This window comes from Scomber scombrus, chromosome 19 (assembly GCF_963691925.1).
Source record: "Scomber scombrus chromosome 19, fScoSco1.1, whole genome shotgun sequence".
NCBI classification, from domain to species: Eukaryota; Metazoa; Chordata; class Actinopteri; order Scombriformes; family Scombridae; genus Scomber; species Scomber scombrus.
In genome coordinates this window covers 3,200,296-3,224,587 of record NC_084988.1, presented here as the reverse complement: position 1 = coordinate 3,224,587, position 24,292 = coordinate 3,200,296, and the positions used below count along the sequence as shown (strand labels likewise).

At 39.8% G+C, this 24,292-nt stretch overlaps 20 non-coding genes across 20 annotated transcripts; 12 read left to right on the top strand and 8 right to left on the bottom strand.

Annotated features, from left to right (window-relative positions):
- The first annotated feature begins 133 nt into the window (after window positions 1-133).
- LOC134001505 (small nucleolar RNA U3) lies at window positions 134-340 on the top strand. The gene has a single exon (XR_009927540.1). It is a non-coding gene; the product is annotated as a small nucleolar RNA U3 (small nucleolar RNA).
- A 660-nt stretch (window positions 341-1,000) lies between these two features.
- LOC134001509 (small nucleolar RNA U3) lies at window positions 1,001-1,207 on the bottom strand. The gene has a single exon (XR_009927544.1). It is a non-coding gene; the product is annotated as a small nucleolar RNA U3 (small nucleolar RNA).
- Window positions 1,208-2,123: 916 nt separating this feature from the next.
- LOC134001506 (small nucleolar RNA U3) lies at window positions 2,124-2,330 on the bottom strand. Its single transcript, XR_009927541.1, has one exon. It is a non-coding gene; the product is annotated as a small nucleolar RNA U3 (small nucleolar RNA).
- A 246-nt stretch (window positions 2,331-2,576) lies between these two features.
- Window positions 2,577-2,783, top strand: LOC134001517 (small nucleolar RNA U3). Its single transcript, XR_009927552.1, has one exon. It is a non-coding gene; the product is annotated as a small nucleolar RNA U3 (small nucleolar RNA).
- A 660-nt stretch (window positions 2,784-3,443) lies between these two features.
- On the bottom strand, window positions 3,444-3,651 carry LOC134001511 (small nucleolar RNA U3). Its single transcript, XR_009927546.1, has one exon. It is a non-coding gene; the product is annotated as a small nucleolar RNA U3 (small nucleolar RNA).
- Window positions 3,652-4,552: 901 nt separating this feature from the next.
- LOC134001494 (small nucleolar RNA U3) lies at window positions 4,553-4,759 on the bottom strand. The gene has a single exon (XR_009927530.1). It is a non-coding gene; the product is annotated as a small nucleolar RNA U3 (small nucleolar RNA).
- A 753-nt stretch (window positions 4,760-5,512) lies between these two features.
- LOC134001492 (small nucleolar RNA U3) lies at window positions 5,513-5,719 on the top strand. The gene has a single exon (XR_009927528.1). It is a non-coding gene; the product is annotated as a small nucleolar RNA U3 (small nucleolar RNA).
- A 660-nt stretch (window positions 5,720-6,379) lies between these two features.
- Window positions 6,380-6,586, bottom strand: LOC134001512 (small nucleolar RNA U3). Its single transcript, XR_009927547.1, has one exon. It is a non-coding gene; the product is annotated as a small nucleolar RNA U3 (small nucleolar RNA).
- Window positions 6,587-7,183: 597 nt separating this feature from the next.
- Window positions 7,184-7,390, top strand: LOC134001490 (small nucleolar RNA U3). Its single transcript, XR_009927526.1, has one exon. It is a non-coding gene; the product is annotated as a small nucleolar RNA U3 (small nucleolar RNA).
- A 2,163-nt stretch (window positions 7,391-9,553) lies between these two features.
- LOC134001496 (small nucleolar RNA U3) lies at window positions 9,554-9,760 on the top strand. The gene has a single exon (XR_009927532.1). It is a non-coding gene; the product is annotated as a small nucleolar RNA U3 (small nucleolar RNA).
- Window positions 9,761-10,446: 686 nt separating this feature from the next.
- Window positions 10,447-10,653, bottom strand: LOC134001503 (small nucleolar RNA U3). Its single transcript, XR_009927538.1, has one exon. It is a non-coding gene; the product is annotated as a small nucleolar RNA U3 (small nucleolar RNA).
- A 1,174-nt stretch (window positions 10,654-11,827) lies between these two features.
- On the top strand, window positions 11,828-12,034 carry LOC134001508 (small nucleolar RNA U3). Its single transcript, XR_009927543.1, has one exon. It is a non-coding gene; the product is annotated as a small nucleolar RNA U3 (small nucleolar RNA).
- Window positions 12,035-13,419: 1,385 nt separating this feature from the next.
- On the bottom strand, window positions 13,420-13,626 carry LOC134001484 (small nucleolar RNA U3). Its single transcript, XR_009927520.1, has one exon. It is a non-coding gene; the product is annotated as a small nucleolar RNA U3 (small nucleolar RNA).
- Window positions 13,627-14,138: 512 nt separating this feature from the next.
- On the top strand, window positions 14,139-14,345 carry LOC134001473 (small nucleolar RNA U3). The gene has a single exon (XR_009927509.1). It is a non-coding gene; the product is annotated as a small nucleolar RNA U3 (small nucleolar RNA).
- Window positions 14,346-15,598: 1,253 nt separating this feature from the next.
- Window positions 15,599-15,805, top strand: LOC134001519 (small nucleolar RNA U3). The gene has a single exon (XR_009927554.1). It is a non-coding gene; the product is annotated as a small nucleolar RNA U3 (small nucleolar RNA).
- An 852-nt stretch (window positions 15,806-16,657) lies between these two features.
- LOC134001504 (small nucleolar RNA U3) lies at window positions 16,658-16,864 on the top strand. Its single transcript, XR_009927539.1, has one exon. It is a non-coding gene; the product is annotated as a small nucleolar RNA U3 (small nucleolar RNA).
- Window positions 16,865-17,549: 685 nt separating this feature from the next.
- On the bottom strand, window positions 17,550-17,756 carry LOC134001460 (small nucleolar RNA U3). The gene has a single exon (XR_009927498.1). It is a non-coding gene; the product is annotated as a small nucleolar RNA U3 (small nucleolar RNA).
- Window positions 17,757-18,724: 968 nt separating this feature from the next.
- On the top strand, window positions 18,725-18,931 carry LOC134001515 (small nucleolar RNA U3). Its single transcript, XR_009927550.1, has one exon. It is a non-coding gene; the product is annotated as a small nucleolar RNA U3 (small nucleolar RNA).
- An 851-nt stretch (window positions 18,932-19,782) lies between these two features.
- Window positions 19,783-19,989, top strand: LOC134001448 (small nucleolar RNA U3). Its single transcript, XR_009927487.1, has one exon. It is a non-coding gene; the product is annotated as a small nucleolar RNA U3 (small nucleolar RNA).
- Window positions 19,990-22,772: 2,783 nt separating this feature from the next.
- LOC134001437 (small nucleolar RNA U3) lies at window positions 22,773-22,979 on the top strand. Its single transcript, XR_009927476.1, has one exon. It is a non-coding gene; the product is annotated as a small nucleolar RNA U3 (small nucleolar RNA).
- Window positions 22,980-24,292: the final 1,313 nt, after the last annotated feature.

The window sequence follows — 24,292 nt, the reverse complement described above, 5'->3', positions numbered from 1 at the left end:
GTGATTATAGGAGGAGGAGGAGGAGGAGGAGGAGGAAGAGGAGGAGGAGTGTGTATGTGAGCTGCAGGAGTTCACCAGGAGTACGAGTGCTCGTCTCCAGACATAAGACCCTGAGAAACATCCACATCAAACCAAGACTATACTTTCAGGGATCATTTCTTTAGTTCTTGACTTGAGAAATGTGTTTCTAAAGAGTTTGGTCTCGCTGCCCACGATGAAGAGTTAAGATGTTTCCTTCAGAGCAGGAAACTGGTGGGAAGACTTTGTTTCTTCTTCACTGTTGAAGACTGTTCAGTGTTTCTGAATGAGACTCTGATGGAGGAATCATGATCTGAGTGGTTTTGTCATTTGTGTAAAGTCAAAAACTAAATGTTTTGTATTATGCTTAGAGCTTGTGCAGACCTGTTTAAGATTTACTCTGATAAATCTGTTCTCCATCTATGTAGATATTAAGCAGTTGTTCTCAGTTGTGTGGAGCTTTGCCTTTAACAACCAGTGTTATGACAAAGATTTAAGCTCACATACTTCTGGTGCTCTAGTAACAATACACATCACATCATCATCAGTGACTAATTAAAGTTGCAGAAACATGATGTCAACTACAAACTTAACTCGTTATCAAGCCTTTGACAAGCTTCAGCTGCTTGATGATGAGTTTATTATTAGAGTCAGGTGTGTTAGAGCGGGGAGATACCTAAAATATGCAGGGCAGTAGCTCTCCAGGAGCAGAGGTGGTGATCACTGAAAAGGTATGAAGCTAGAAGGCTGTATCCTAACTTGTCTCATCATAATACTATATTCTGATTACACTACTTACAATGTGTATCTGATTATCTTGCTTTGACCTGTTGATGCTCAGAGAGATGGACATTTGATGGAAAGTTTCTCTTTTCAATGAAGGAGAAAGTGCTGTTTGAAGCTTTGTGAGAAGGTATTTGATTTTCTTCTGTGGAAATACATCAGACACATTTAAGTTAAACACATTGAAAATATTAGATAGTCCACTCAGATCATGATTCCTCCATCAGAGTCTCATTCAGAAACACTGAACAGTCTTCAACAGTGGAGAAGAAACAGAGTCTTCCCACCAGTTTCCTGCTCTGAAGGAAACATCTTAACTCTTCATCGTGGGCAGCGAGACCAAACTCTTTAGAAACACATTTCTCAAGTCAAGAACTAAAGAAATGATCCCTGAAAGTATAGTCTTGGTTTGTTGTGGATGTTTCTCAGGGTCTTATGTCTGGAGACGAGCACTCGTACTCCTGGTGAACTCCTGTAGCGCACAAACACACTCCTCCTCTTCCTCCTCTTCCTCCTCCTCCTCCTCCTATAATCATAGAATAATTTATAGGCAATTGGCTTATTTATTTGGAGTGACCTTTGACACTTTATAGTGTATTACAAAGCAGAGATACAGTTTGATTGTCATCTAATGTCATGATTTGCAAACGCATACAGTAAAGTTCATTTTTTAATAACTGCCCAGATAGTGCAGGGATTAGAGATTAAGAATGCATAGATGTAATTTGCATTGGTAGAAAGGGAGATATGTCACCTACCAAAACTTGGGATATAAATGATTATTTTTGAGTGCATTAAAAATGAAATACTGTTCGATTAACAGCCAATGTCCTCACATGTTAGGATATAAAATACAGTAAAGTATATTTATTTTTTCATGAATGCCCAAAAAGTTCAAGGTCTCAGAATTCACAGGTGTTATTTGTGCTGGGAGAAAAGGAGATGTGTCAAAGCCTTCATGTAAATCATTTCTACTCCTAAAATGTTTTAAAGTATTAATTCTGACTGTGAGCATGACATTAAGCTGGTGGTTCACATCATGTTTCTGCAACTCTACTGTGTCACTGATGAAGCTGTGATTGTACGCTGTCTGATCAGACCTCCTCTCTGAGCATGTGCAGACCATACATATTTTAATTTGCCTTCACTTTCATTAGTTCTACTACACTTGTTAAAGCAAGACAACCTTTATCAGGTTTTCGTTAAATAGATTCAGTGACCACAGGTGGATTCGCTGCAAAGACCTGCCAAATTTAAAATGTGTTACTTAGCATTAAGCACCTGTTTTAAAAGGAAGAGCCTTCTCATTTAACAACAAACAAACCACTCAGATCATGATTCCTCCATCAGAGTCTCATTCAGAAACACTGAACAGTCTTCAACAGTGGAGAAGAAACAAAGTCTTCCCACCAGTTTCCTGCTCTGAAGGAAACATCTTAACTCTTCATCGTGGGCAGCGAGACCAAACTCTTTAGAAACACATTTCTCAAGTCAAGAACTAAAGAAATGATCCCTGAAAGTATAGTCTTGGTTTGTTGTGGATGTTTCTCAGAGTCTTATGTCTGCAGACGAGCACTCATACTCCTGGTGAACTCCTGTAGCTCACATACACACTCCTCCTCCTCCTCCGATGTAGTTCACATCACGTTTCAGCAACTCTGATGAAACTGTGATTATAGGAGGAGGAGGAGTGTGTGTGTGAGCTACAGGAGTTCACCAGGAGTACGAGTGCTCGTCTCCAGACATAAGACCCTGAGAAACATCCACAACAAACCAAGACTATACTTTCAGGGATCATTTCTTTAGTTCTTGACTTGAGAAATGTGTTTCTAAAGAGTTTGGTCTCGCTGCCCACGATGAAGAGTTAAGATGTTTCCTTCAGAGCAGGAAACTGGTGGGAAGACTTTGTTTCTTCTCCACTGTTGAAGACTGTTCAGTGTTTCTGAATGAGACTCTGATTGAGGAAATATGATCTGAGTGGTTTTGTCATTTGTGTAAAGTCAAAAACTAAATGTTTTGTATTATGCTTAGAGCTTGTGCAGATCTGTTTAAGATTTACTCTGATATATCTGTTCTCTATCTACGTAGATATTAAGCAATTGTTCTCAGTTGTGTGGAGCTTGCCCTTTAACAACCAGTGTTATGACAAAGATTTAAGCTCACATACTTCTGGTGCTCCAGTAACAATACACATCACATCATCATCAGTGACTAATTAAAGTTGCAGAAACATGATGTCCACTACAAACTTAACTCTTTATCAAGCCCATGACAAGCTTCAGCTGCTTGATGATGAGTTTATTATTAGAGTCAGGTGTGTTAGAGTGGAGAGATACCTAAAATATGCAGGGCAGTAGCTCTCCAGGAGCAGAGGTGGTGATCACTGAAAAGGTATGAAGCTAGAAGGCTGTATCCTAACCTGTCTCATCATAATACTATATTCTGATTACACTATTTACAATGTGTATCTGATTATCTTGCTTTGACCTGTTGATGCTCAGAGAGATGGACATTGGATGGAAAGTTTCTCTTTTCAATGAAGGAGAAAGTGCTGTTTGAAGCTTTGTGAGAAGGTATTTGATTTTCTTCTGTGGAAATGCATCAGACACATTTAAGTTAAACACATTGAAAATATTAGATAGTCCACTCAGATCATGATTCCTCCATCAGAGTCTCATTCAGAAACACTGAACAGTCTTCAACAGTGGAGAAGAAACAAAGTCTTCCCACCAGTTTCCTGCTCTGAAGGAAACATCTTAACTCTTCATCGTGGGCAGCGAGACCAAACTCTTGTAGAAACACATTTCTCAAGTCAAGAACTAAAGAAATGATCCCTGAAAGTATAGTCTTGGTTTGTTGTGGATGTTTCTCAGGGTCTTATGTCTGGAGACGAGCACTCGTACTCCTGGTGAACTCCTGCAGCTCACAAACACACTCCTCCTCTTCCTCCTCCTCCTCCTCCTATAATCATAGAATAATTTACAGGCAATTGGCTTATTTTTTTGAATGACCTTTGACACTTTATAGTGTATTAAAAAGCAGAGATACAGTTTGATTGACATCTAATGTCATGATGTGCAAACGCATACAGTAAAGTTCATTTTTTAATAACTGCCCAGATAGTGCAGGGATTAGAGATTAAGAATGCATAGATGTAATTTCCATTGGTAGAAAGGGAGATATGTCACCTACCAAAACTTGGGATATAAATGATTATTTTTGAGTGCATTAAAAATGAAATACTGTTTGATTAACAGCCAATGTCCTCACATGTTAGGATATAAAATACAGTAAAGTATATTTATTTTTTCATGAATGCCCAAATAGTTCAAGGTCTCAGAATTCACAGATTTCATTTGTGCTGGGAGAAGAGGAGATGTGTCAAAACCTTCATGTAAATCATTTCTACCACTAAAATGTTTTAAAGTATTAATTCTGACTGTGAGCATGACATTAAGCTGGTGGTTCACATCATGTTTCTGCAACTCTACTGTGTCACTGATGAAGCTGTGATTGTACGCTGTCTGATCAGACCTCCTCTCTGAGCATGTGAAGACCACACATTTATTAATTTGCCTTCGCTCTCTTGTTAGTTATGTTACACTTGATAAAGCAAGACTACCTTCATCAGGTTTTTATCAAATAGATTCAGTGACCACACGTGGATTCTCTGCAAAGTTCTGCCAAATTTAAAATACATTAGTCAACATTAAACAACTGTGTTTTCTCCTTATTTAACAACAACAAACAGTCCACTCAGATCATGTTTCCTCCATCAGAGTCTCATTCAGAAACACTGAACAGTCTTCAACAGTGGAGAAGAAACAAAGTCTTCCCACCAGTTTCCTGCTCTGAAGGAAACATCTTAACTCTTCATCGTGGGCAGCGAGACCAAACTCTTTAGAAACACATTTCTCAAGTCAAGAACTAAAGAAATGATCCCTGAAAGTATAGTCTTGGTTTGTTGTGGATGTTTTTCAGGGTCTTATGTCTGGAGACGAGCACTCGTACTCCTGGTGAACTCCTGTAGCTCACAAACACACTCCTCCTCCTCCTCCTCTTCCTCCTCCTCCTCCTCCTCCTCCTCATATAATCATAAAATAATTTGCTTTTCTTTTTCTTTTTTTGAATGACTTTTGACACTTTCTAGTGTATTAAAAAGTGGAGACACACTTTGACATCTGATGTCACGATGTGCAAATGCATACAGCAAAGTAAAACATTTAGTAACTGCTCAAACAGTACAGGGATTAGAGTTTAGGAATGCATAGATATACTTAGCTTTAGCAGAAAGGGAGATATGTCACCTGCAAAAACTAAAATGCTTCAATATAGTAACTGTACAGGTGAAAGTAAGAATGAGAGACGATGTAGTTCACGTCACGTTTCAGCTACTCTAACGTGTCACTGATGATGCTGCGATTATAGGAGGAGGAGGAGGAGGAGGAGCTGTAATTTGTCGGTTGGACAGGCTTCAGTAAAAGTACAGGAAACAGAGCGAGTATTTGTCAAGTCAGAATGTCTCCTGTGAAGAAGCCCACTGTGCAGTTTTACTCCATCATCAAAAAAACAAAACAGAGGATAATATTTCAGTGATGATGCTGTGATTGTAAGAGGAGGAGGAGGAGTGTGTTGTGAGCTACAGGAGTTCACCAGGAGTACGAGTGCTCGTCTCCAGACATAAGACCCTGAGAAACATCCACAACAAACCAAGACTATACTTTCAGGGATCATTTCTTTAGTTCTTGACTTGAGAAATGTGTTTCTAAAGAGTTTGGTCTCGCTGCCCACGATGAAGAGTTAAGATGTTTCCTTCAGAGCAGGAAACTGGTGGGAAGACTTTGTTTCTTCTCCACTGTTGAAGACTGTTCAGAGTTTCTGAATGAGACTCTGATGGAGGAAACATGATCTGAGTGGTTCTGTCATTTGTGTAAAGTCAAAAACGAAATGTGTTGTATTATGCTCAGAGCTTGTGCAGACCTGTTTAAGATTTACTCTGATAAATCTGTTCTCCATCTATGTAGATATTAAGCAATTGTTCTCAGTTGTGTGGAGCTTTGCTGGCAACAACCAGTGTTGTGACAAAGATTTAAGCTCACATACTTCTGGTGCTCCAGTAACAATACACATCACAGCATCATCAGCGACTAATTAAAGTTGCAGAAACATGACGTGAACTACAAACTTAACTCGTTATCAAGCCTTTGAAAAGCTTCAGCTGCTTGATGATGAGTTTATTATTAGAGTCAGGAGTGTTAGAGTGAGGAGATACCTAAAATATGCAGGGCAGTAGCTCTCCATGAGCAGGGTTGGTAACCACTGAAAAGGTATGAAGCTAGAAGGCTGTGTCCTAACCTGTCTCATCATAATACTATATTCTGATTACACTACTTACAATGTGTATCTGGTTATTATGCTTTGATCTTTCAATGCTCAGAGAGATGGACATTGGATGCAAAGTTTGGCTTTTCAATGAAGGCGAAAGTGCTGTTTGAAGCTTTGTGAGAAGGTATTTAAGTTTCTTCTGTGGAAATACATCAGACACATTTAAGTTAAACAGGTTGAAGAGATTAGACAGTCCACTCAGACCATGTTTCCTCCATCAGAGTCTCATTCAGAAACACTGAACAGTCTTCAACAGTGGAGAAGAAACAAAGTCTTCCCACCAGTTTCCTGCTCTGAAGGAAACATCTTATCTCTTCATCGTGAGCAGCGAGACCAAACTCTTTAGAAACACATTTCTCAAGTCAAGAACTAAAGAAATGATCCCTGAAAGTATAGTCTTGGTTTGTTGTGGATGTATCTCAGGGTCTTATGTCTGGAGACGAGGACTCGTACTCCTGGTGAACTCCTGTAGCTCACAAACACACTCCTCCTCCTCCTCCTCCTCCTCCTCCTCCTCCTCCTCCTCCTCCTCCTCCTCCTCCTCCTCCTCCTCCTCCTCCTCCTCCTACAATCATAGAATAATTTGTTGGTGATCCGCTTTTCTTTTTTCTTTTTTTTTTCATTGACCTTTTACACTTTCCTATGTCATGATGTATAAATGCATACAGTAAAGTACATTTCTTAGTAACTGCTCAAACAGTACAGGGATTAGAGTTTAGGAATGTATAGATATAATTATCTTTAGCAGAAAGGGAGATATGTCACCTGCAAAAAGTAAAATGCTTCAATATAGTAACTGTGCAGGTGAAAGTAAGAATTAGAGATGATGTAGTTCACATCACGTTTCAGCAACTCTACTGTGTCACTGATGAAGCTGTGATTGTAGGAGGAGGAGGAGGAGGAGGAGGAGGAGTGTGTTTGTGAGCTACAGGAGTTCACCAGGAGTACGAGTGCTCGTCTCCAGACATAAGACCCTGAGAAACATCCACAACAAACCAAGACTATACTTTCAGGGATCATTTCTTTAGTTCTTGACTTGAGAAATGTGTTTCTAAAGAGTTTGGTCTCGCTTCCCACGATGAAGAGTTAAGATGTTTTCTTCAGAGCAGGAAACTGGTGGGAAGACTTTGTTTCTTCTCCACTGTTGAAGACTGTTCAGTGTTTCTGAATGAGACTCTGATGGAGGAAACATGATCTGAGTGGTGTTGTCCTTTGTGTAAAATCAAAAACTAAATGTTTTGTACTTGGCTCAGAGCTTGTGCTGACCTGTTTAAGATTTACTAACAAATCTGTTCTCCATCTATGTAGATATTAAGCAATTCTCGTTAGTTGCGTGGAGCTTTGCCGGGAACAACCAGTGTTACCAAACTCTCTGTTGTCATAAGAACGACAAAGATTTAAGCTCACATACTTCTTGTGCTCCAGTAATAATAGATTTTGCCTCCCAAACATTTCTGAGTGGCGTCCAGAGTTCAATAGATTGAACTTTGACACGCTGACTCTCTAATGTCCAGCTAGTTTGACAGAGGTGGTTGGGACTGACCTCTCACTCAGGACAAATTGTTTATACTCTTGTTTTATAGCTGCATGGTGAAATAATCCAAGCAGCAGAGAAGGAAAAATGTTGCTCGGCTATAGCGAGTGCAAGGATAACAACAGATGTTAATTGCATTAAAATGATATAAATGATAATAAATTATTCTTTCTCAACTTGGTAGTTTGCTGCTGTGAGTCTGCCAGCTGTCTCCCTTCTGCTCATGCTATTTCCTATCTTACTCAGCTTTTGGCCACAACATGCAAATAAATTTCACAGGCAATATAAGTGAAAACACCTGTGTGGGTGGATCATGATATTGCAACAGTTTGAAAAGATTTGGCCTGTGATTATCTTTATTTTTCTTATTGTCAACAAATCTCATGTGCAGAGCCAAACCAACAATCAACTTATCTAACAAGTACTGTGTGTGTATACAAAGCCTGATATATCTTATTCCTCTGTGCTGTAGATTAAAAACACATTGGTGAGACACACTGCTTCTTACCTGAAGACAGCAGTTAATGTAATTTGTTTGCAAAAAGCTCCAGAGACTAATTCACAGACTCTCTGTCGTTTTACAATCCTTCACGAGCTCTCAGGTCGTCTACTGCTCTACTGCTGGGTTTTTAACCCTCCTGTTGTCCTCGAATCAAGGAAGGAATGGAGGAAGAAGGAAGGAAGGGAGGGAGGAAGGAAGGGAGGAAGAAGGAAGGAAGGGAGGGAGGAAGGAAGGAAGGAAGGTAGGGAGGAGGAAGGAAGGAAAAGAGAGAGAAAGGAAGGGAGGTAGAAGGAAGGAAAGGAGGGAGGAGGAAGGAAGGAAAGGAGGAAGCAAGAAGGAAGGAAAGGAGAAACGAAGGAAGGAAGGAATGCTCCTGAAAATGTCAAATGGTGTAACCACAAAATAATGATGAATATTAAATATTTTTAACCACATGGACACAAAAAAAACATAATTAACCTTATTATTATTAATAATAACAGTGATCATGTTTTCAGTCTCAGTCTCAGTAGACAGTAGTTCTGTGTACGGCGGACGCTACTGAGCATGTGCAGGAACTCAATTCTGTTTACAGCTTTGTTTGAGTGTTGCGTTTCATTTCACAACCTCTTGACTTTGCACTGAAGTTCTTTGAGAAATGTTTCACGTAGCAAAAAGTCATGATATGGTGTTAATTAGAAGAATAAGTTATGAAGCTGCAAACACAACATGCACATGCTCAGTTTGCGTCTGCTGTCCGGGAAACTTCTCCTTTGAAAGTTACAATCTTATCCATGTTATTAGTCTTTGGACAATCATTGATAAAGTAGCAGCTGCATTCTTCATATGAAAGGTGTGTCCGTTTCTGTTCTTGTGTTGTGTGTTATAAAGGTAAGTAAATATTTATTAAAGCAACACACACGTAAACACACTCAAGAATAATATCTACTCCATTTCAAAACATGATGTGGCAGTTTCCTTTAGCCAAGTAAGCATATTTGCTCAAATGTAAACAAAGGTGAACTCTGACCTGCAGAACATGAGAGCTGAATAGACATCGCACAAAACAGGAAACTTGAGCTGTAATTTGTCGGTTGGACAGGCTTCAGTAAAAGTACAGGAAACAGAGAGAGTATTTGTCAAGTGAGAATGTCTCCTGTGAAGAAGCCCACTGTGCAGTTTTACTCCATCACCAAAAAAACAAAAAAGAGGATAATCTGTCAGTGATGATGCTGTGATTGTAAGAGGAGGAGGAGGAGGAGGAGGAGTGTGTGTGTAAGCTACAGGAGGTCACCAGGAGTACGAGTGCTCGTCTCCAGACATAAGACCCTGAGAAACATTCACAACAACCCAAGACTATACTTTCAGGGATCATTTCTTTAGTTCTTGACTTGAGAAATGTGTTTCTAAAGAGTTTGGTCTCGCTGCCCACGATGAAGAGTTAAGATGTTTCCTTCAGAACAGGAAACTGGTGGGAAGACTTTGTTTCTTCTCCACTTTTGAAGACTGTTCAGTGTTTCTGAATGAGACTCTGATGGAGGAAACATGATCTGAGTGGACTGTCTAATCTTTTCAACGTGTTTAACTTAAATGTGTTTGATGCATTTCCACAGAAAAAAAACTCAAATACTTCTTTCACAAAGCTTCAAACAACACTTTCTCCTTCATTGAAAAGAACACTTTGCATCCAATGTCCATCTCTCTGAGCATCAACAGGTCAAAGCATAATAACCAGATACACATTGTAAGTAGTGTAATCAGAATTTGATATTATGATGAGACAGGTTAGGACACAGTCTTCTAGCTTCATACCTTTTCACAGAAGAAAGGTTAAAAAACAGTGGTCACCAACCCTGCTCCTGGAGAGCTACTGCCCTGCATATTTTAGGTATCTCCCCACTCTAACACAGCTGACTCTAATAATAAACTCATCATCAAGCAGCTGAAGCTTGATAAAGAGTTAAGTTTGTAGTTCACATCATGTTTCTGCAACTTTAATTAGTCACTGATGATGCTGTGATGTGTATTGTTAAAGGAGCATCAGAAGTATGTGAGCTTAAATCTTTGTCGTTCTTATGACAGAGAGTTTGGTAACACTGGTTGTTCAAGGCAAAGCTCCACACAACTGAGAATAATTGCTTAATATCTACATAGATGGAGAACAGATGTGTAAGACTAAGTCTTGAACAGCTCTGCACAAACATAATACAAAACATTTACTTTCTAACTTTACACAAATGACAGAACCACTCAGACCATGTTTCCTCCATCAGAGTCTCATTCAGAAATACTGAACAGTCTTCAACAGTGGAGAAGAAACAAAGTCTTCCCACCAGTTTCCTGCTCTGAAGGAAACATCTTAACTCTTCATCGTGGGCAGTGAGACCAAACTCTTTAGAAACACATTTCTCAAGTCAAGAACTAAAGAAATGATCCCTGAAAGTATAGTCTTGGTTTGTTGTGGCTGTTTCTCAGGGTCTTATGTCTGGAGACGAGCACTCGTACTCCTGGTGAACTGCTGTAGCTCACAAACACATTCCTCCTCCTCCTCCTCCTCCTCCTACAATCACAGTATCATCAGTGACATGTTAGAGTTGCTGAAACGTGATGTGAACTACATTGTCTCTCATTTTTACTTTCACCTGTACAGTTACTTTTTTGAAGCCTTTTAGTTGCCTCGAAGAGGCAATGTGGGACCCCCTTCCCGTGGACTCACCACCCGTAGGAGGGGCCAAAGGGGTCAGGTGCAGTGTGAGCTCGACGGCAGCTGAAAGCGGGGACCTTGGTGGTCCGATCCTCGGCTGCAGAAGCTAGCTCTAGGGACGTGGAATGTCACCTCTCTGGTGGGGAAGGAGCTTGAGCTGGTGGGCGAGGTTGAGAAGTTCTGGCTAGATATAGTCGGCCTTACCTCGACGCATAGCAAGTGCTCCGGGAACCAGTCTTCTCGAGAGGGGTTGGACTCTCTTCCACTCTGGAGTTGCCACTGGTGAAAGGCGCCGGGCAGGGGTGGCAATACTTATTGCCTCCCTGCTTGGTGCCTGTATGTTGGAGTTTATACCGGTGGACAAGAGGGTAGCCTTCCTCCGCCTTCGGGAGGGGGGACGGATCCTGACTGTTGTTTGTGCCTATGATCCAAACAGCAGTTCAGAGTATCCACCCTTTTTGGACTCCTTAGAGGGGGTGTTGGGGAGTGCTCCCTCTGGAGATTCCCTCGTCCTGCTGGGGAACTTCAACGCACACGTTGGCAGCAACAGTGAGACCTGGAAGGGTGTATTGGGAGGAACGGCCCCCCCGAGTGGTATTTTGTTATTGGACTACTGTGCTCGTCAAAGATTGTCCATAACGAACACCATGTTCAAGCATAAGGGTGTCCATATGTGCACTTGGCACCAGGACACCCTAGGCCCCAGTTCGATGATTGACTTTGTAGTCGTGTCGTCGGACTTGCGGCCACATGTCTTGGACACTCGGGCAAAGAGAGGGGCGGAGCTGTCAACTGATCACCACCTGGTTATTCGGAGGAGGAGGAGGAGGAGGAGGAGTGTGTTTGTGAGCTACAGGAGTTCACCAGCAGTACGAGTGCTCGTCTCCAGACATAAGACCCTGAGAAACATCCACAACAAACCAAGACTATACTTTCAGGGATCATTTCGTTAGTTCTTGACTTGAGAAATGTGTTTCTAAAGAGTTTGGTCTCACTGCCCACGATGAAGAGTTAAGATGTTTCCTTCAGAGCAGGAAACTGGTGGGAAGACTTTGTTTCTTCTCCACTGTTGAAGACTGTTCAGTGTTTCTGAATGAGACTCTGATGGAGGAAACATGGTCTGAGTGGTCTGTTTATGTAGTTGTCCAAAAATTGAAATGCCTCAATGTTTGTGCCTTGATAGTCTAAAGCAGTGGTCTCCAACCCTGCTCCTGGAGAGCTACTGCCCTGCATGTTTTAGGTATCTCCTCACTCTAACTCGTTATCAAGCAGCTGAGGCTCGTCAAAGGGCTTGATAACGAGTTGATTATTAGAATCAGGTGTGTTAGAGTGAGGAGATACCTAAAACATGCAGGGCAGTAGCTCTCCAGGAGCAGGGTTGGAGACCACTGGTCTAAAGATTAAGAAACTGTAATTACACTAAAACATTAACCAGAATTTCAACTATGAAGTTGAGCTGCTGTGAGAAAGTTTCTTGGTCTGTTTAACACTTTTGTTTGGACAGAAATATTTCAACATCAACACTCTGACATGAACTTTGCTGTGGATTGAAAACGTTTGACAGAGGAAAACATTTTGACAACGTCATGGCCTTTCCTCTATTGTCATTGTTTCCACTTGTGTACAAACATATTTTAAATAGGAAGAGTTTTATTACATTTACTGATTTGCAGCATCAAAACACATGGCAGGCAGGAGCTGGGCATGGTGGAGCTCAGGATCCAATGACGCAACAGAAACTCGAAGTCTACACAGGAAATACCAGATCAGTAAACAAGCAAACTGGCACAATAACTCAACGGAGAGCGGACGATCTGGAGGCGGCTGCAGGGAAGGAGCTGGCTTTCAATATAGCGAGTTGATGAGAAGATGAAGTGCAGGTGGTTTGACGAGTTAATGGACAGCAGCAGGTGTGCAGGTGGATAGTGCAGGAAGGCTCCACCTCTGGCAAACTCCAGACAGAACACAGGAAGAGACAGACAAACATAGGAACACCCACAAGAGCGAAAGGAAAAAACACTATGACCCTGATAGTGATGATGGTACAATTACAAAAAGACTTTGTTTGTTTGTTAAAGAGATGCTGATGAAGGACATGTGCTCCTACGTGGACTGTTTCCTGTGGGGAATTGATTAAATAAAATGATTTATTAAAGTGCAGCTTAGATAATGTATTTTTAAGCTTCTTTCACAACTAGATATTTAAATCTCCATGCAGATTTTATTAATATGAAAGTAATACTTGTCCTAACAACTTGTAAGGATGTAATGAAAGAAAGGTCATGAAGTTGTCTATTATTATTCCTCTGAGGACTGTTTCAATCTACAGCAAAGCTCATCTCAGTCTGAGTGTTGATGTTGAAATATTTCACTCCAAACAAAAGTGTTAACTCAACTTTATAGTTAACTTTCTGCTAAATGTTTAAGTACAATTACAGTTTTGTAATTTTCAGAATATTTAGATACAATTAAGCGCTTTAAATCAACTTTCTCTTCAGACAACTGCATAAATAGACCACTCAGATCATGTTTCCTCCATCAGAGTCTCATTCAGAAACACTGAACAGTCTTCAACAGTGGAGAAGAAACAAAGTCTTCCCACCAGTTTCCTGCTCTGAAGGAAACATCTTAACTCTTCATCGTGGGCAGCGAGACCAAACTCTTTAGAAACACATTTCTCAAGTCAAGAACTAAAGAAATGATCCCTGAAAGTATAGTCTTGGTTTGTTTTGGATGTTTCTCAGGGTCTTATGTCTGGAGACGAGCACTCGTACCCCTGGTGAACTCCTGTATCTCACAAATACACTACTCCTCTTCCTCCTCCTCCTCCTCCTCTTCCTCCTATAATCACAGCTTCATCAGTGACACAGTAGAGTTGCTGAAACGTGATGTGAACTACATCGTCTCTCATTCTTACTTTCACCTTTACAGTTACTATATTGAAGCATTTTAGTTCTTGCAGGTGACATATCTCCCTTTCTGCTAAAGCAAATTATATCTATGCATTCCTAAACTCTGATCCCTGTACTGTTTGAGCAGTTACTAAGAAATGTACTTTACTGTATGCATTTGCATATCATGGCATCAGATGTCAAATTATTTTATGATTGTAGGAGGAGGAGGAGGAGGAGGAGGAGGAAGAGGAGTAGTGTATTTGTGAGATACAGGAGTTCACCAGGGGTACGAGTGCTCGTCTCCAGACATAAGACCCTGAGAAACATCCAAAACAAACCAAGACTATACTTTCAGGGATCATTTCTTTAGTTCTTGACTTGAGAAATGTGTTTCTAAAGAGTTTGGTCTCGCTGCCCACGATGAAGAGTTAAGATGTTTCCTTCAGAGCAGGAAACTGGTGGGAAGACTTTGTTTCTTCTCCACTGTTGAAGACTGTTCAGTGTTTCTGAATGAGACTCTGATGGAGGAAACATGATCTGAGTGGTTTGATTATGTAGTTGTCTAAAGAAGAAAGTAGAATCAAAGACCTTAATTGTATCTAAATAGTCTGAAAATTACAAAACTGTAGTAGCACTAAAACATTTAGCAGAATGTTAACTATAAAGTTGAGTTAACACTTTTATTTGGAGTGAAATATTTCAACATCAACACTCAGACTGAGATGAGCTTTGCTGTAGATTGAAACAGTCCTCAGAGGAATAATAATAGACAACTTCATGACCTTTCTTTCATTACATCCTTACAAGTTGTTAGGACAAGTATTACTTTCATATTAATAAAATCTGCATGGAGATTTAAATATCTAGTTGTGAAAGAAGCTTGAAACTACATTATCTAAGCTGCACTTTAATAAATCTTTTTATTTGTTTTATTCCCCACAGGAAACAGTCCAAGTAGGAGCACATGTTCTTCATCAGCATCTCTTTAACAAACAAACAAAGTCTTTTTGTAATTGTAGCATCATCACTATCAGGGCCATAGTGTTTTTTCCTTTCGCTCTTGTGGGTGTTTCTATGTTTCTCTGTTTCTTCCTGTGTTTCTGTCTGGAGTTGGCCAGAGGTGGAGCCTTCCTGCACTATCCACCTGCACACCTGCTGCTGTCCATCAACTCGTCACTTCATCTCCTCATCCCCCTCCTTCAATGATTCATATTCAACTGGTCACTGCTGTGAGTGGCTGAATCCTGATGTATAATAGCAAAAGTTGTTTCAGGTTCACAAACACACTCCTCATACAAGCACATAATACATGCAGAAACATGATGTGAACCATTGAGTCCCTCATTCTTACTTTTACCATTTACAGTTAATAGATTGAATTTAGTGGCAGAAAATATTTACATGAAGTTTTTGTATTTGACATATCTCCCTTTCTGCTAAAGCAAATTATATCTATGCATTCCTAAACTCTAATCCCTGTACTGTTTGAGCAGTTACTAAGAAATGTACTTTACTGTATGCTTTTGCACATCATGACATTAGATGTCAAAGTGTTTCTCCACTTTTTAATACACTAGAAAGTGTCAAAGGTCATTCAAAAAAAGAAAAAAGAAAAGCAAATTATTTTATGATTATATGAGGAGGAGGAGGAGGAGGAGGAGGAGGAGGAGGAGGAGGAGGAGGAGGAGGAAGAGGAGGAGGAGGAGGAGGAGGAGTGTGTTAGTGAGCTACAGGAGTTCACCAGGAGTACGAGTGCTCGTCTCCAGACATAAGACCCTGAGAAACATCCACAACAAACCAAGACTATACTTTCAGGGATCGTTTCTTTAGTTCTTGACTTGAGAAATGTGTTTCTAAAGAGTTTGGTCTCGCTGCCCACGATGAAGAGTTAAGATGTTTCCTTCCGAGCAGGAAATTGGTGGGAATACTTTGTTTCTTCTCCACTGTTGAAGACTTTTCAGTGTTTCTGAATGAGACTCTGATGGAGGAAACATGATCTGAGTGGTGTATTTATGCAGTTTTCTAAAGAGGAAAGTAGAATCAAAGACCTTAATTGTATCTAAATAGTCTGAAAATTACAAAACTGTAGTAGCACTAAAATATTTAGCAGAATTATTACTATGACGTTGAGTTAACACTTTTGTTTGGAGTGAAATATTTCAACATCAACACTCAGACTGAGATGAGCTTTGCTGTAGATTGAAACAGTCCTCAGAGGAATAATAATAGACAACTTCATGACCTTTCTTTCATTACATCCTTACAAGTTGTTAGGACAAGTATTACTTTCATATTAATAAAATCTGCATGGAGATTTAAATATCTAGTTGTGAAAGAAGCTTGAAACTACATTATCTAAGCTGCACTTTAATAAATCATTTTATTTCATTTATTCCCCACAGGAAACAGTCCAAGTAGGATTCGAAGGAGCCTTCCAATTGGGACAGCCTTTGCGCGACATTGTGACGTAATCAGCCTTCAAATGCGTCCTTCGAAGGATGCAGCCCCTGAATTGGGACACAGCTAATGTAGTGCAAAGGGCCGCGTGTTCATCCAGCACTTTTTCTCTGTACTATCTGAAGAACTAGAAGGTATATTGACATGAAATGTGTTCAGAATAGTGTCGTAAAAAAATCCTAATGAATCACAAGACCTCTGCTCTGGTGCCACAACTTTGTGAAATTCACTTATTGTGCTAAAAACTCAATTTTAGCTGCTCTAAATCTCTTAATTAGTCACTGATAATGCAAAGTTAGTAGGAGGAGGAGGAGGAGTGTGTTTGTGAGCTGCAGGAGTTCACCAGGAGTACGAGTGCTCGTCTCCAGACATAAGACCCTGAGAAACATCCACAACAAACCAAGACTATACTTTCAGGGATCATTTCTTTAGTTCTTGACTTGAGAAATGTGTTTCTAAAGAGTTTGGTCTCGCTGCCCACGATGAAGAGTTAAGATGTTTCCTTCAGAGCAGGAAACTGGTGGGAAGACTTTGTTTCTTCTCCACCGTTGAAGACTGTTCAGTGTTTCTGAATGAGACTCCGATGGAGGAAACATGATCTGAGTGGTGTATTTATGCAGTCGTCTAAAGAGAAAGTGGCATCAAAGAGCTAAATTGTATGTCAATAGTCTGAAGATTACAAAACCTGCTGCTGTCCATCAAGCCACCTGCACTCCATCTTGTCATCAACTTGCTATATTGAAAGCCAGCTCCTTCTCTGCAGCCGCCTCCAGATCATCCTCTCATCGTTGAGTTATTGTGCCAGTTTGCTTGTTGACTGATCTGGTATTTCCTGTGTAGACTTCCAGTTTCTGTTACGTCATTGGATCCTGAGCTCCACCATGCCCAGCTCCTGCCTGCCATGTGTTTTGATGCTGCAAATCACTAAATGTAATAAAACTCTTCCTATTTAAAATATGTTTGTACACAAGTGGAAATAATGACAATAGAGGAAAGGCCATGAAGTTGTCAATTATTATTCCTCTGAGGAACGTTTCAATCCACAGCAAAGTTCATGTCAGAGTGTTGATATTGAAATATTTCTGTCCAAACAAAGCTGTTAAATGGACCAAGAAACTTTCTCACAGCAACTCAACTTCGCAGTTGAAATTCTGGTTAACATTTTAGTGCAATTACAGTTTCTCAATTTTCAGACTATCAAGACAGAAACATTGAGGCTTTGTAATCTTCAGACTATTGACATACAATTTAGCTCTTTGATGCCATTTCCTCTTTAGACGACTGCATAAATACACCACTCAGATCATGTTTCCTCCATCAGAGTCTCATTCAGAAACACTGAACAGTCTTCAACAGTGGAGAAGAAACAAAGTCTTCCCACCAGTTTCCTGCTCTGAAGGAAACATCTTAACTCTTCATCGTGGGCAGCGAGACCAAACTCTTTAGAAACACATTTCTCAAGTCAAGAACTAAAGAAATGATCCCTGAAAGTATAGTCTTGGTTTGTTGTGGATGTTTCTCAGGGTCTTATGTCTGGAGACGAGCACTCGTACTCCTGGTGAACTCCTGTAGCTCACAAACACACTACTCCTCCTCCTCCTCCTCCTCTTCCTCCTCCTCCTCCTCCTCCTCCTCCTCCTCCTCCTCCTCCTCCTCTTCCTCTTCCTCTTCCTCTTCCTCTTCCTCTTCCTCTTCCTCTTCCTCTTCCTCTTCCTCTTCCTCCTCCTCCTCCTCCTCCTCCTCCTCCTCCTCTTCTTATAATCATGAAATAATCTATAGGCAATTGGCTTCTTTTTTTTTTGGAGTGACCTTTGACACTTAGTGTATTGAAAAGCAGAGATACAATTTGATTGACATCTAATGTCATGATGTGCAAATGCATACAGTAAAGTAAATTTTTCAATAGCTGCCCAAACAGTACAGGGATTAGAGTTCAGGAATGAATAAATATAATTTGCATTGGTAGAAAGGGAGATATGCCACCTGCAAAAACTTAATGTAAATATTTTCTGCCCCTAAATTCAATCTATTAACTTTAAAAGGTAAAATTAAGAATGAGGGACTCAGTAGTTCACATCATGTTTCTGCATGTCTTATGTGCTTGTAGGAGGAGTGTGGTTTTTTAAACCTGAAACAACTTTTGCTGCAGTAAATCATGATTCAGCCACTCACAGCAGTGACCAGTTGAATATGAATCATTGAAGGAGGGGGATGAGGAGATGAGGTGACGAGTTGATGGACAGCAGCAGGTGTGCAGGTGGATAGTGCAGGAAGGCTCCACCTCTGGCCAACTCCAGACAGAAACACAGGAAGAAACAGAGAAACACCCACAAGAGTGAAAGGAAAAAACACTATGGCCCTGATAGTGATGATGCTAGGAGGAGTGTGTTTGTGAGCTACAGGAGTTCACCAGGAGTATGAGTGCTCGTCTCCAGACATAAGACCCTGAGAAACATCCACAACAAACCAAGACTATACTTTCAGGGATCATTTCTTTAGTTATTGACTTGAGAAATGTGTTTCTAAAGAGTTTGGTCTCGCTGCCCACGATGAAGAGTTAAGATGTTTCCTTCAGAGCAGGAAACTGGTGGGAAGACTTTGTTTCTTCTCCACTGTTGAAGACTGTTCAGTGTTTCTGAATGAGACTCTGATGGAGGAAACATGATCTGAGTGGTTTGATTATGTAGTTGTCTAAAGAGGAAAGTAGAATCAAAGACCTTAATTGTATCTAAATAGTCTGAAAATTACAAAACTGTAATTGCACTAAAACATTTAGCAGAATGTTAACTATAAAGTTGAGTTAATACTTTTGTTTGGAGTGAAATATTTCAACATCAACACTCAGACTGACATGAGCTTTGCTGTAGATTGAAACAGTCCTCAGAGGAATAATAATTGACAACTTCATGACCTTTCTTTCATTACATCCTTACAAGTTGTTAGGACAAGTATTACTTTCATATTAATAAAATCTGCATGGAGATTTAAATATCTAGTTGTGAAAGAAGCTTGAAACTACATTATCTAAGCTGCACTTTAATAAATCATTTTATTTTTTTAATTCCCCACAGGAAACAGTCCAAGTAGGATTCGAAGGAGCCTTCCAATTGGGACAGCCTTTGTGCGACATCGTGACGTAATCAGCCTTCAAATGCGTCCTTCGAAGGATGCAGCCCCTGAATTGGAACACAGCTAATGTAGTACAAAGGTCCCCGTGTTCATCCAGCACTTTTCTCTGTACTATCTGAAGAACTAGAAGGTATTTTGACATGAAATGTGTTCAGAATAGTGTCGTTAAAAAATTCTCATGAATCACAAGACCTCTTCTCTGGTGCCACAACTTTGTGAAATTCACTTATTGTGCTAAAAACTCAATTTTAGCTGCTCTTAATCTCTTAATTAGTCACTGATAATGCAAAGTTAGGAGGAGGAGGAGGAGGAGTGTGTTTGTGAGCTACAGGAGTTCACCAGGAGTACGAGTGCTCGTCTCCAGACATAAGACCCTGAGAAACATCCACAACAAACCAAGACTATACTTTCAGGGATCATTTCTTTAGTTCTTGACTTGAGAAATGTGTTTCTAAAGAGTTTGGTCTCGCTGCCCACGATGAAGAGTTAAGATGTTTCCTTCAGAGCAGGAAACTGGTGGGAAGACTTTGTTTCTTCTCCACTGTTGAAGACTGTTCAGTGTTTCTGAATGAGACTCTGATGGAGGAAACATGATCTGAGTGGTGTATTTATGTAGTTGTCTAAAGAGAAAACCCATAAGTGCTTATAGAATAAATGTTGTTCATAAACTTGTTTTACAAAAGTGTTCATTTGTAAAACTGTTATTGTCGGAAATGCTCAAAAGAAACAAACCAAAACTTTAAATAATGTGTCATATTTATGAGCTCAGACTGTTTTTTGGCATCTTTTTCATTGTCACTCATATATGTAGAATCAGATTTCTGCACCACAGCATTGAAAGTTTTTGCACAACCTATAATGAAAAACAATATATGTGTGTTTGTGGTTGGTTTTATTTCCACAAACACACATAATAACCACGTTGTTGTCTAATGCCAGTCTGGACATTTTACAGTGATGCAGCTTTCACTCTTTCACTATTTTCATCAGTGTGTTTATTTGGATCTTCAGTAACAACATTGTTTAATATGTTTGTGTTCTGTCCCTGATCAGAGGTGTTCGTGTGCTTTTATTCCCAGCAGAGGAAGTGTAATTGTGTTTTAACAGTTTCCGTTGGACTGCAGGATCTTTTTAAAGCTTTGTTCTCAGGTTAGTTTCCTTCCACTGCCATAACAACTGACTCAGTTGTGTTCAGTTTGTATTGAGTCTGTTCACTGAAGTCGACATGCTGAAAAGGCTCTTTAGTAACACTCCTGTTTAACACTATCATGTATGAATCACAGCAGGTTTTGATTTATTTTAAATGCCAGAACTTATCAAAAATAAAAAAGTGATTGTTACCAAATAGAGGATTTAGAGACATAACTGTACTTTAACTATTTGAAATGCTGACAGGCTCAAACCTGACCAGTGGAAACAGTTACACAAACCTAAGGCTTTACAGGAAATAACAAATTCATAACTACTGGTGATGAAGAACTGATGATAGTGCACTTTTTTTTTGGTGCTTATATGAAATATCCAATAATTATGTTTAATTTAGTTTATTTGGTTATTTAACATAGGCGGCTGATTTTCATCTGTGGTCCCTGGGCAGGAAGATATAGAAAAAAACAATACAATACAATAGTAAAAATGTACAAGTAATACATCACATATAAAACCAGATCATACAAAACATATATGACATACACTCCATTTCAATGAACAGTTGGTTTTACAAAGGTTTGTGTAGTGTAAAATTTTGATGATTATAACTAACAATGAACAATGTTGTATCTGCTAAAAGGGTACTTGATTGTTGACTATTATTTGCTGAAGATGTTCAAATTTGAAGGCATTATGTTAAACGAAGAAGGTTTATGTGATTCTGCATTTAGTGAGTGAATAAGTACTTTATGATTGAATAAGTATGAGAAACCACAATATATGTGATTATATATACCACACTTTTATATTATTATTATTATTAGTACTATAGAAAAGAATGCAGTAATAATAGTAAGTGGGTAATATTGAACTTAAAGAAATCTGTGATAAACAGTGCCCACACAGCTAATACCAGCTGTGTAGGATAGGGGGAAGCACCCAGTAAGTGGAAAAGTACAGAACTTGAGGCCGAGAATGATGTAATCCGAAATCTCCTATAGCGAAATACCTGCTAGCATAGAAACGGAAGGAGTAGCCATAAAAGGTGTTTTAGGGCGTCTTTAGGATAGGCGCCAAGAACGTGAGTTCAAGTTGAGGTGAAACAGGGTGCGAAGGACGTGAGTACATGTTGGGGGCGGAAAGACGCGGATTGGTTGAAACTCACTCTATACCGAGGGAGGGGGTCGAAACTTTTCTGCAAGGGTCAGCAATATAGACAGTATAAAAGAGACCCCAGGTTTTAGCTCTTTGTGTCATTTATGCATAGATTCTGTCTGTGTATTTTGGCTCCGGGTTTTGCTGTCGACAATAAAACTCTAACTGCATTCAGCTGGACGACTCCTGGTGACTTTTTGATTGATTATTTTTGGAACTTCAAACATTCTTCGAACGACGAAATACTTAAAGTGATTTAGAGACGACATAGAGGACTCAACATTTGGATCAGTGATCACATGACTTGTTTGTATTAATTCATGTTTTAAGCCCTGTTTTAAAAATCCTAAAGCTTGTGCATTCTCTGATATGGATGGGAATTGAGTTGCATGTATCCGCTGCTCTGACTGAAAATGCTGATTATCTAAAAAAGCACTTCTCCGAAATTTAGCTGAGCAGTCACCTTTCAATAATGCTCGGCCTCCCTGAGCATTGTTCCTGCAGAATGATACACACATTGTTCAAGCGGTGGTGGCACAAGATCATGAATTAATTTATTATGTGAGATACACATCTGAAAAACAAAGAAAACTGTCGAAGGTCAATAAATGATGGTTGTAGCACAGTCAATCCTGCTTGGGACCAGCTGGTAGCTACAGTAGGATAAGTGTGAGAAAATAATTGTGTGCATAAAGAGCTTAGCAGAGGATAGAGGCAGTTGATGACTGATCTAAAATTTCATTAGCTTGGCTTTGACACCTCTGGAGAACTCTTTTTTTATATTTTATATTTCTAAATATTTACATTAGAGTTGGACTATGCTCAGATTGGTAAAAATGCTCAACAGTATTTATTACCTCAGCTTTAAATAGGATGCCAGGTTAATGTGTGCTATTTCTCTTAATAATATTTTTTTTTAAAACATGCCGTCAATTTTGCTGATGTTAAGAGTAAGACAACAGCGATGATTCATGTGCTGCTGGCAGACAGAAAAAGGAGTGTGTTTGTGAGCTACAGGAGTTCACCAGGAGTACGAGTGCTCGTCTCCAGACATAAGACCCTGAGAAACATCCACAACAAACCAAGACTATACTTTCAGGGATCATTTCTTTAGTTCTTGACTTGAGAAATGTGTTTCTAAAGAGTTTGGTCTCGCTGCCCACGATGAAGAGTTAAGATGTTTCCTTCAGAGCAGGAAACTGGTGGGAAGACTTTGTTTCTTCTCCACTGTTGAAGACTGTTCAGTGTTTCTGAATGAGACTCTGATGGAGGAAACATGATCTGAGTGGTCTGTTTTTTTGGGGGGGGTTAAAAGCAAGATACATGATAACATTTACAAAATATTTCCACAATCTGATAGAAGCCTTGTTTGTGAACTATTTGGACATTTCTGACAAAAATCAAGATATTCTAACATCATGACACTGGATGTTAAACTTCTGTAGGTCACAGAGACACATCTCCTTAAAACTGTATTTCAACAGAAGTGGTGAATTTCACTAACTTGTATCACAAGTGCAATGGTCCGGAGGATGTTTAGGGTTCTTCTTCTTGGGAAAAACACTTTTCTGAACACATTCCATGTAAATCTGCCTCGTCGTTGTTCAGATACTACAGAGGAAAAGTGATGGATGATGTGAGAGTGTAATTTAATAATAGTTATCATTCATAGAGCTTTTTGTTTTACGTTGAAGTCATGAGTATTGATATTTTCAACTCATACTGTAGCAATGTAAGTTTATCTTTTGGTCCACATTCCTGTGTGTTGTCATGCTTGCTTCATTCTGAGGGTTGCTTAATGACATTTGAGGTCGACTCTGACAAACCTCAGATATCGTGTGATGGTTTACAGCTGCAGCTTAATAATTAGAGTCAGGTGTGTTAGAGTGGGGCGATACCTAAAACATGCAGGGCAGTAGCTCTCCAGGAGCAGGGCTGGAGACCACTGCTCTAAGGTATGTCAGCATTATGTGCCGTAGTGTGTTTGGTGTTTGATTTTCAGTTCTGTCCTTTCTCTCTCTCTGGCCCACCAGGTACTGCCCACCTCTTCCTGCAGGTGATCGCCACAGCTGTTCCCGGTTTGTCATCAGTCTCCAGTATCTCCAGTAGAGCTGTGTGTGTTTACGCTCATTTCAAGACAGTGCTTATGTCAACTGATAAGATTTGTACTTTTCATTTGACTGGCAGATCAGCTTCTTCTTTCTTTTCTTCTTCTTTTTTATCTTAGTGAAGCTGCTTCCTGTTATTTGCAATTGGGTTTCAAATTCCTTTTTGTTAAGTTGTTGATAAATGATTGATTTTGTACTTCTACTTCAGTGGTCCGGTCGTGTCATCCCCTAAACAATCTTGGAGTTGTAACAGTCACATTAACACAGTTTAAGATACATAGAGATACAAAGTGATTAGTCTCTAATGCCTTAACTCGTTATCAAGCCTTTGACAAGCTTCAGCTGCTTGATGATGAGTTTATTATTAGAATCAGGTGTGTTAGAGTGGGGAGATACCTAAAATATGCAGGGCAGTAGCTCTCCAGGAGTAGAGTTGGTGATCACTGAAAAGGTATGAAGCTAGAAGGCTGTGTTCTGTTTGAAGTTTTGTGAGAA